Source organism: Portunus trituberculatus, chromosome 36 (assembly GCF_017591435.1).
Source record: "Portunus trituberculatus isolate SZX2019 chromosome 36, ASM1759143v1, whole genome shotgun sequence".
NCBI classification, from domain to species: domain Eukaryota; kingdom Metazoa; phylum Arthropoda; class Malacostraca; order Decapoda; family Portunidae; genus Portunus; species Portunus trituberculatus.
In genome coordinates this window covers 4,839,225-4,849,533 of record NC_059290.1, presented here as the reverse complement: position 1 = coordinate 4,849,533, position 10,309 = coordinate 4,839,225, and the positions used below count along the sequence as shown (strand labels likewise).

General features: G+C 40.9%; 1 protein-coding gene across 1 annotated transcript in view; it reads left to right on the top strand.

The window, feature by feature from the left end:
• Nucleotides 1-201: 201 nt before the first annotated feature.
• The window catches only part of LOC123513380 (protocadherin beta-4-like), a 116,988-nt gene continuing 106,880 nt past the window's right edge, over nt 202-10,309 (top strand). Inside the window, 1 exon segment of the mRNA XM_045270502.1 lies at nt 202-530. The gene's annotated coding sequence lies outside the window, so the exon portion shown is untranslated.

Genomic DNA, 10,309 nt, shown 5'->3' with positions numbered 1-10,309 from the left:
GCAGATATTTTTCCCTTTGTCATGTACTTCTATCGGTCATCTCAAGTATTAAACATGCTGCACACACTGACGATTCAAGTATGGGCTGCTTCCCTCCTGATTATTGTTTTCGTTACCTGGTATTGGCAATGGATCCCGCAGAAACACAGTCCACAACATGGCAACTCACATTTCTCCGTCTCACTCGCAAACTCGAGGCTTCAGTATGCATCCAACAGTGGTAGAAGGAGGTTGTACGCACGTCCCTCTTGCGGTGAGATAAGGCGGGGATACCAACTAACTCTGTTCCCTTTTTATCCTTACACTCCCTTATACCGGCATCCTTATAGCCTCTGGAGGATTGAGTAGAGTGCACAGGGAGGAATTAGTGCAAGGATTAAAGGGATTTTGTGAGTAGATTCGATTCTTTTTGTTGTTTTCTTTGGAAGTGTTTGTTGTTGTGACTTGAGGATCACGAAGGAACACAAAGGAAGGGGAAGGATCACAGCTACCACCACCACCACCGCCGCCGCAGCGAAGGTATAATACAGGTGAGTAATTATTGTACCTGCGTGTTGATTAGTTGTGGTGTGTTGGTGTTGTGTTAAGCTGTGTTGTTGATGGTCGAGGCCTACAACTGGAAGTGGTGTGGAAGCGAATGCAAAAGTTAACTGTATTTGATGAAGAGTTTAAGTGAAGTACTATGTTTAACCAGGAACAAAGGGACGTATTTCAGTAGCAATAAAAGCAAATCACACTCAAGTAAGATTAAAAGTTGTGTGAATAAAGTTACCTGTATTTCACGTTGACAAAAGTAAACTATTTTACTATGCATAAAAGTGAACTCTTTTTCTAGTATCGTGTAAAGTTAATATTTTACCGACTATTACAGCTGAAAGTCTTGCGGGAATGCACGCAAGTTTGTTATAGTTTTCGTGAACTACGTATGAAATGAATTTGTCACTTATTAGATTTTAAACGTTGAAAGGGAAATGACTCAAACATTGTTCTGAAAACCTGAAAGTAACGTAGAGGAGAATGAAAGTTAACACTGTTGTTCTCAAGTCAAGTGATCATTTCATTATTTATTTATTGATTTGTTTGTGTACCTTCTTATTCGTTTTTAATTGTGCGAGTTTCTTCCTGAAGTAGAAATAAAGTGATTGGGCGGGACATTACACGAGGAGTTCAGTTTGCAAAGATTGAAATGACGTAGTAATGTGAAAAGAGTTACAGTTAATTGGTCTGCCCGAGTGTCCTTAAAGACTGGCTTGCTTCATGAATCTCGACAGTGTCATGCGTAGAAAATAATATAGAGGGAAGACAACCACACAAAAACAATGCGACAAAGAAATGCAAAGTATCTTAAAACCTAAATATCTTTGTGAAAGCCCCAAGTATATATATAGATGATAAAACTATTCTCTTTAAAATATATTCGTTTACAGTACTGTAGATATGTATTATATATTTAAATACAGTACAAAGTCACAACCCAATTCCTTTAAGAAGACGCCCTTTCTGGAAATTTAACCTCTTTAATAAAGGTACATATTTTTAACTTGAGATTTGTGTACGATTATATCACTTTTATTGATATCAGGAAGGATCTTTGGAGGTCAGAAGTTAAATGAGCAATCTTCAGTATTTTCATTCCTCACATAAGTTTCTAGAGCTGTATAAGATCACTAAATAGTAAGCAGTCATGGTACTCAAGGGGTTAAGCAGATTTGAATACAGATTCCGAAGACACAAATCAATATCCATAACACTTTGTGGAGAAGGGTATACAATTATGAATACAGTGATGGAATGCGCGAACGTATTCCCTTCACGACGGAGAGAAGGAATGTTTGGAAGGGAAGAGCAGATGAGGAGGAACGTAGACGGAATGCTTGAAGAAATAAGAGGGAGAACAAATGTAACGAAGATAAAGAAAGAAAGAAAGAGTAAGGGATGACTGGATAAAGAGAATGCTAAAGAAGTAAAAGTGAAGAGAAATAACGAAAGAAAAAATAGAGAACGAAAACTCTTAAAAAAAAAAGAAAAAGGTTTGATAGTGATCAAATGCAGTACAGGAAACACAATCTTCTCTTTATTCATATTCGCAACGTTTCTTGTGATAATCGTGTGTGCGTCGTTATAAGCCAGTGTCATCCAGCCATTGGAATACATGTTTGTTTATATTATTTACCGTTGTGATGATCAGTAGTAATTTTGACTTTGTCTAGGGTTGACGTGAATGTAGAGGACATGAACCCACCGCTTATCAGATTTCTGGTGTGACTAACTAACGTTGGGAAATTTGTGCACGTCTTGCTGTATGTGACTGCCTGTGTTCATGCATGACTGTCTTCCGTGAGGGGAAACTGCATGTGTGTGTGTGTGTGTGTGTGTGTGTGTGTGTGTGTGTGTGTGTTTGATGTTGAAACGAGAGAGAGAGAGAGAGAGAGAGAGAGAGAGAGAGAGAGAGAGAGAGAGACAGGCAGGTAGTAGCGAATTTTTCAACAAAAAAAAAAAAATAAAGAAATGTTTAGTAACTTTATTGTGTTTGTATTTTATCTATTTATTTAGTACTACTACTTCTTCTTCTTCTTTTTCTTTTGTTGTTGTTGTTGTTGTTGTTGTTGTTGTTGTTGTTGTTGTTGTTGTTCCTCTCCATATGATTGTTATTATTGTTATTATAGTTATTATTGTTGTTGTTGTTATTATTATTATTATTATTATTATTATTATTATTATTATTATTACAATTTTTCGTCTTAAAAAATAGAAAGAATGCTTTTAATTTGTCGTGAAACAAATAACTAAATACAACAGCTACAACTACTAAGTATTACTATTACTTTTACCTCTCTCTCTCTCTCTCTCTCTCTCTCTCTCTCTCTCTCTCTCTCTCTCTGCCATCATATAGCAAATCAAGTGTTGGCTGTTGGTGAACACTTGAGACTCAGCTGTTTGAAATATTGTTATGTTGTCATGTATTTGAGTTTGTGTTGTTGTCGTTGTTGTGGTGTTGGTGGTAGCGGTAGTGGTGTTGCTGCTGGTGCTTTATCATCGTCATCATCATCTTCTGTTTCTTCTTCTTCTTCTTCTTCTTCTTCTTCTTCTTCTTCTTCTTCTTCTTCTTCTTTCTTCTTCTTTTTATACAGTTAAATGTTACAGTAGAGTACGTTATAGTAACATATAACTCTATAAATAACATCATCTTCATATTATAGTATTTCATTGTTCTTAATCTCTCTCTCTCTCTCTCTCTCTCTCTCTCTCTCTCTCTCTCTCTCTCTCTCTCTCTCTCTCTCTCTCTCGCCCGCGTCGGTTCCTCATCATCATCATCATTCCGTACATACGCCTGCCCATTCATTCATACATACATGCATACTTTCGGGCATACTTACATAGCACTACATAGACACACAGGGTACACACATACATACATACATACATACGTTCGTAGCGTCATGGAAGTGTACATTTTGGTTAGCGTCTTAATTTATTCACTGTTTGTCATTTTTGTATTTACATTTCTGTCTTTGTGTTTACTTTGTCAGTGATTTGCGGGAGGTTTTTTTTTTTCGCTGTTCTTTCCTGTTTTTCACTTGTTTTTTTTTTTCTGGTTCCTTCTCCTCTTGCTCCTCCTTCTTCCTCTTCCTCCTTCTTCTTCTTCTTCCTCCTTCTTCTTCTTCTTCCTCCTCCTCCTCCTCCTCCTCCTCCTCCTCCTCCTCCTCCTCCTCCTCCTCCTCCTCCTCCTCCTCCTCCTCCTCCTCCAAATTATGCTGAAGGTAATGGCCCACAAGCGTCTCTCTCTCTCTCTCTCTCTCTCTCTCTCTCTCTCTCTCTCTCATTCATACCCATGGCCTGAGGGTGTAACCTCCTACCTGGTTGTCCTCCTCCTCTTCCTTCTCCTTCCCTCCTGCTCTCCTTCCCTTACCTGCCTGGTCAGTCTTTTCTTCCCTCCTTCCCTCCTTGCCTCCTTCCCCCCACCAAATCTTCTACATTTTCCGTGCTTCCTCCTCCTCCTCCTCCTCCTCCTCCTCCTCCTCCTCCTCCTCCTCCTCCTCCTCCTCCTCCCTTCGTACCCAATGCCTCAGGGCTCGTCTGCTCCCTCTTGCCCTTTCTCTTTCATTCGCGTTGGTCTCTCTCTCTCTCTCTCTCTCTCTCTCTCTCTCTCTCTCTCTCTCTCTCTCTCTCTCTCTCTCTCTCTCTCTCTCTCTCTCTCTCTCTCTCCGTGTAATCGAATATTGACTCCTTATCGTTCGCTTGGGTGGAGGTGAGGGAGAATAGGAATAAAGATGGTGGTAAAGAAGAAGGGAAGGTTGAGAAATATGAGATGGAAGAGACGAAAGGAGAATGAAGGAGAGACCATAGAGAAAAGGAGAAGGAAGAGGAGAAAGAGGGGAAGAAGAGGAGAAACACGAGATAAGGAATAACAGAATGGGAAAAAAGTAGAGGAGGAGGAAGAAAAAGAAGAAAAAGTAGGTAAAGAAAAGTGCGAAGTGAAGTATCAAGAAACGAAGTATGGAAGAGGTAGTGGAGGAGGAGGAGAAGGAGGAATAGGAAGAGGAAGAGGAGGAGGACGGACGTGTAGATAGCAAAGTCGCACATGTATTGCTTTCTAACGAACTATGTATTTAAATGTTCTCAGACACCTCCTCCTCCTCCTCCTCCTCCTCCTCCTCCTCCTCCTCCTCCTCCTCTCATTTAGTAAACGTATCCCATGTTGCCTAGAGGGTGTATGCTCCGCCAAAAAAGGGAGGATGGGAGGGGAGAGGAGGCGGCGCGGGGCTGGGAACTCCTCTTGCCTTCACCTTCACCTATCTTCTCTTTTACTACTTTTCAATAAATCAATAGGAAAAAAATGTCGAAGAGTTGATATTCGTGTGATTTCTCTCTCTCTCTCTCTCTCTCTCTCTCTCTCTCTCTCTCTCTCTCTCTCTCTCTCTCTCTCTAGGTATGAAGCTACGACTACGGTGTGGAAGTTTAATTAGAATCGTGATGGTGGTGGTGGTGGTGGTAGTGGTGGCAGTGATGATGGTGATGGTGGTGGTACTGGTGGTAGTAGTGGTGGTGATGGTGGTGGTGGTTTTGTTATGAAAGTAAGAAAGGAAGGAGAGGTAACCATAGCAACGAGAAGATACAATGCTAACCTCTCTCTCTCTCTCTCTCTCTCTCTCTCTCTCTCTCTCTCTCTCTCTCTCTCTCTCTCTCTGAGGAACACACATGAGCGGTTAGTGAGGCAGGGAGAGCGTAGCGGAGTGACTGGGAGAGCAGGAGTGAGAGGGCGTGGCGGAGGAGGGCGTGGGCGGCTGGAGGGGCGGTGGGCGTGAAGATGGGACGCCGCCCTTGTGTGTGTGTGTGTGTGTGTGTGTGTGTGTGTGTGTGTGTGTGTGTGTGTGTGTGCGTGCGTGTGCGTGTGTTTCCTTTCATCATCTCGGCCTATTGTTTTGTGATTTTTTTCTCCTTTTTTCTGACTTTTTTTTATAAGTTTTTTCTTCCTTTAGTGCGAGAGAGAGAGAGAGAGAGAGAGAGAGAGAGAGAGAGAGAGAGAGAGAGCAAAGTAAAAGTCAATTGGAAATACAAGAATTAAAATTAAATCTATCAATAACAATAACAATAATAATAACACACACACACACACACACACACACACACACACACACACACACACACACACACACACACATTCCTTCTCTTCCCATCCCCGCAGCTTGTCAATCCCTCCTCCTCCTCCTCCTCCTCCTCCTCCTCCTCCTCCTCCTCCTCCTCCTCCTCAGGTGTCCCTCTGTTTTATGGGTAAGCGGGAGGAGTTAGGAGCGCCCTTAGCTAGATAAAGGGGACGGGAGGAGGCCCTTAGTGTTCCTCCTCCTCCCGTCCCTGCCTCGTCCCTTAAGGCCCTAGCAGCGGGAGGCTCTTCACGGATTCAGGGGTAATGGTCAAGGAAGGGAGATTTTTAGTATTTACATTTTTTATTTATTTCTTACTTTTTTTAACTGTTTTTGTTCGTTTTTGTTTTCTATTCAATTTACTTTATTTATTTATTTTTTTTTATTTATTTATTTATTTTTTAAGTTCAGTTTGCGTGAAGTTTTTGAGGTGGGTGGGTGGTTTCAGTTAGGTGCTGTTGTTGTTGTTGTTGTTGTTGTTGTTGTTGTTGTTGTTGCCGTTGTTGTTATTGTTGTAATTATTGGTCTATTCTTTTTTCATCAATCACCAGTATTGTTCTAACCTAATAATGTACTAGAGAGAGAGAGAGAGAGAGAGAGAGAGAGAGAGAGACTTTTCTTTCATTGTATCTAAGTAATTTTCTATTGTCTTCATTTTTTTCTTCCTACTTTTTTCTTTTTCAATCAGTATTTTCTCGTTGCATTATATTTCCCCTCTACTTTACTCGTGTTCTCTCTCTCTCTCTCTCTCTCTCTCTCTCTCTCTCTCTCTCTCTCTCTCTCTCTCTCCCTGTCTCCCTTTCTTGTATTGTTCAGGAGTGAGTGTGAAATGTTTCCAGTATTGCAAAACAGACGTGATCTCGCCTCGTCTATTCTTCTGCCTCTCTATCCTTCACCCGCCTCGCCTTTCTCCCTTGATCTCTTTACCTCACTGTGTCTTCTTTCACTCCCGCACGTCCTCCTCATATTCATTTATCAGTCATCTTCCTCTAACCTCTAATACCTTCTCTGCCTATCACTCTGTATGTATGTATGTATGTATGTTCTAAGCTGTAGTAAGTTTTGTCTAATGTAACCAAACTGAACCTATATTAACCTAACCTAACTTAGCCTAACTCACCTTAACTAAATATTACCCAACCTTATCGAACCTAACCTAATTTATGTAACATGAACCTTAATTTAACCTAACCTAACATTATTTATTAGTATTTCCTTTCCTTCCTCCCTTGTTTCCTTCCTCTCCTTACCTGTCAACAACTCACCTGTCACAATAACATCAGTAACTTCACCTGTAGTAACATCTATTAGTATCATTTCCTTTTTCCTCTTACTCCTCATACCTTGCTTTCCTGCCTCTATCTTCCTGCCTCCCTTAATTCATCTGCCTCCCGCTCACCTGTCGCCCTATCAGCGGTTCACCTGCTCACCTCACCTGCCTCACCTCACGATCACCTTGGAGGGGGTAAAGTTTCGAGGCTTCAGTCTTATGAGCGTTCTCGAGACCTATTCTTGAACCCTTGGGAGAAGCAGAGACAAGCGGCAGCCTTCACCACCAACGGAACCTGATGCTGATGGTGAAAGTTCTTATGTTCTTCTTTTTCTTCTTTTTCTTTTCTTCTTTTTTTTTTTTTCCTTCCTCTTCTTCGGTAATCTTCCTTTCCTTTCATCTGTGAGTGGGACTTCTTCAGGGCTGTCATTTCCGCCTTGTAGTACGTGAGTTCTCTCTCTCTCTCTCTCTCTCTCTCTCTCTCTCTCTCTCTCTCTCTAAATGACATAGCTAATTTACCTAAATGTTCAAATGAGGTTTCTAATATAAAAGTCAATGGTCTGAAACTAAATTAAGAATCTTTTCCCGCTCAGAATCAATTAGTATCAGGTCCAGATAATTAAATGTAAATCATAACAATCCTGACACCTGTTTTATTTTTATTTTTTTTTCTCTTCCAGTTTTTGCTGCCTTTGGCCAGAACACCTTTTGCATAATAAGAAAAACCTGCTTAAACACACACTTCTCTACTGACTTTTACTTTACACGTGTTTGTTAATTCATTTACTTGCTATTGTAGTTTGTATTTATCATCATCAAGAACAGCCAAAAAGAAAGTCTGTAATATATGGTTCTCTCTCTCTCTCTCTCTCTCTCTCTCTCTCTCTCTCTCTCTCTCTCTCTCTCTCTCTCTCTCTCTCTCTCTCTCCCCTTTTTTCCGCATACGAGTTGATAATTCATGTTGATATAACAGGCAATACTTCTAATGACACGTGACTAGCTGGCTTTCATGCAGCAATGCGGCTCAACATTTCTGCAACATATTTCCACATGAGATTGATTTGAAATAATTTTTCCATTTAGTTATGTGTTTACAAGCGTCATACTATACTGTACTTATATATCTGTTTGTGTTTATCTATCTATCTATCTATCTATCTATCTATCTATTTTGCTTGTCTGCCTATCTATATCCTTATCTTTTTATAATGGATAAGAGCATACTGTATTGTACTTCGACATCTGTGTTTGTGTCTATCTATTTATCTATCTTTCTTGCCTTTTGTCTGTCTATAGCCTTGTCTTTTATAATGGACAAACGCATACTATACTTAGATATCTGTGTTTGTGTCTATCTACCTATCTATCTTGCTTGTTTATTTATGATCTTGTATGTTTTAATGGTCTGGTAGATAGATATTGAAATGAAAAATAACTCAAAATATTCAACATACATATCGAACTACATACATTATAGACACACTTGCACACTGTATAGGGAAGGAAAAAAAAAAAACACTTGAGGTATGTTCACAGTATCAATATTTACAGCACGAATTGCGAGAAGTAGCGAGACAAATCAACACGGATTAAAACACGCGGAATACTGAGAAACAGCAGCAGCATTAACAGCAACAAGGACAACCACAACAGCAACAAGGACAGCAGGAATACTGAAAAATAATCCCATGAGTGAATAGGTACACTGTCTCCTATTGTTGGTTGTTGTTGTTGTCCTTGTTGTTGTTATTGTTGTTTCGAAGTTTCATTTTCACGGTTCAAGAATTCCTGTACTTGGGTGAACCTGCACGTGTGTGTGTGTGTGTGTGTGTGTGTGTGTGTGTGTGTGTGTACGACCCAGTCACCCACAACATGCAGGAACAGGATGGAGGAGGAGGAGGAGATGATTAGGAGGAGGTGGTGATGGCCCGAGGTGGTGCAGGGTTGTGGTGGTGGTGGTGGTGGTGGTGGTGTTGGTGTTGGGAAAAGTGTTAGGGGTGGAAATAGTAGCAGTGATAGTGGTAGTAGTAGTAATAGCAGTAGTAGTAATAGAAGTAAGAGTTTATTATTATTGTTATTATAAACATTATTATTATTATTATTATTATTATTATTATTATTAATACTTGCATTAGTAGTAGTAGTAGTAGTAGTAGTAGTAGTAGTATTATTATTATTATTATTATTATTAGCAATACTTGCGGTGGTAGTAGTAGTAGTAGTAGTAGTAGTAGTATTATTATTATTATTATTATTATTATTATTATTATTAATACTTGCGGTGGTAGTAGTAGTAGTAGTAGTAGAGAGAGAGAGAGAGAGAGAGAGAGAGAGAGAGAGAGAGAGAGACTGTTTTTAATCTCTTTTCTCCGTGAACAGTAGTTGACAAAGAGAGGAGGGAGGGGAAGGAAAGGGGGAGAGGAATTCTAACCTGCCAAGTGTGGTTGTCTCTCTCTCTCTCTCTCTCTCTCTCTCTCTCTCTCTTAACCTAATAAATTCATCGTGGTAATACCCCCTCCTCCTCCTCCTCCTCCCTTTACCTGACACGCTCCGTTGACTTCCTCCTATTCACCCTCTCCCTATTTCCCTCTTCCCTCTCTTCCAACCACTCTACATTCCTTCTCCTCTCCTATTTTCCCTTCCTTTCCCCTCACTGACGTAATAAACACCCTTACCGTGACCTCTTCTCTCCCTCTCTTCCCTCTTTTACCTCCCCTTCCTCTCCCCCCTCTCCCTCTCCCTCTCCTCCCAAACCTTGTCGTGAAAGGTTGCAATGTTTCTCGTGTACCTCCTTCCTCTCCCCCTCTCCCCTCTCTTCTCTCCTCCTCTCCTCCTCTCCTCCCCTCTCCTTCCTCCCCTCAAGTCTTCTCCCTCACCCTCTGCCCTTCAGGAGTACTAATGCTTACTCCATTTTATTCTCTCTCTCTCTCTCTCTCTCTCTCTCTCTCTCTCTCTCTCTCTCTCTCTCTCTCTCTCTCTCTCTCTCTCTCTCTCTCTCTCTCTCTCTCTCTCTCTCTTTCTTTCTTATCATATTTTCTTTTAATTTTCTTTTTATTTCTAACTTTCTCATTTTGTTGGTCCGTATCGAGTTTGTACACACACGCACATAAACACACACACACACACATACACACACACACACACTCTCTCTCTCTCTCTCTCTCTCTCTCTCTCTCTCTCTCTCTCTCTCTCTCTCTCTACCTTGACCCCGCCCGTACTCACGTCTACCCGTAGGCTTGGGAAATGGGAGCGAACGGGGGGGGAGGGAGGGGGGGTGGTGGTGGAAGGGAAGGGTTAAGAAATGGTGGTTGTAGTTGTGACGGTTTCTTTTGTTGTGGTGGTGGTGGTGGTAATAGTAGTAGTAGTAGTAGTAGTAGTAGTAGTAGTAAGAGGAGGA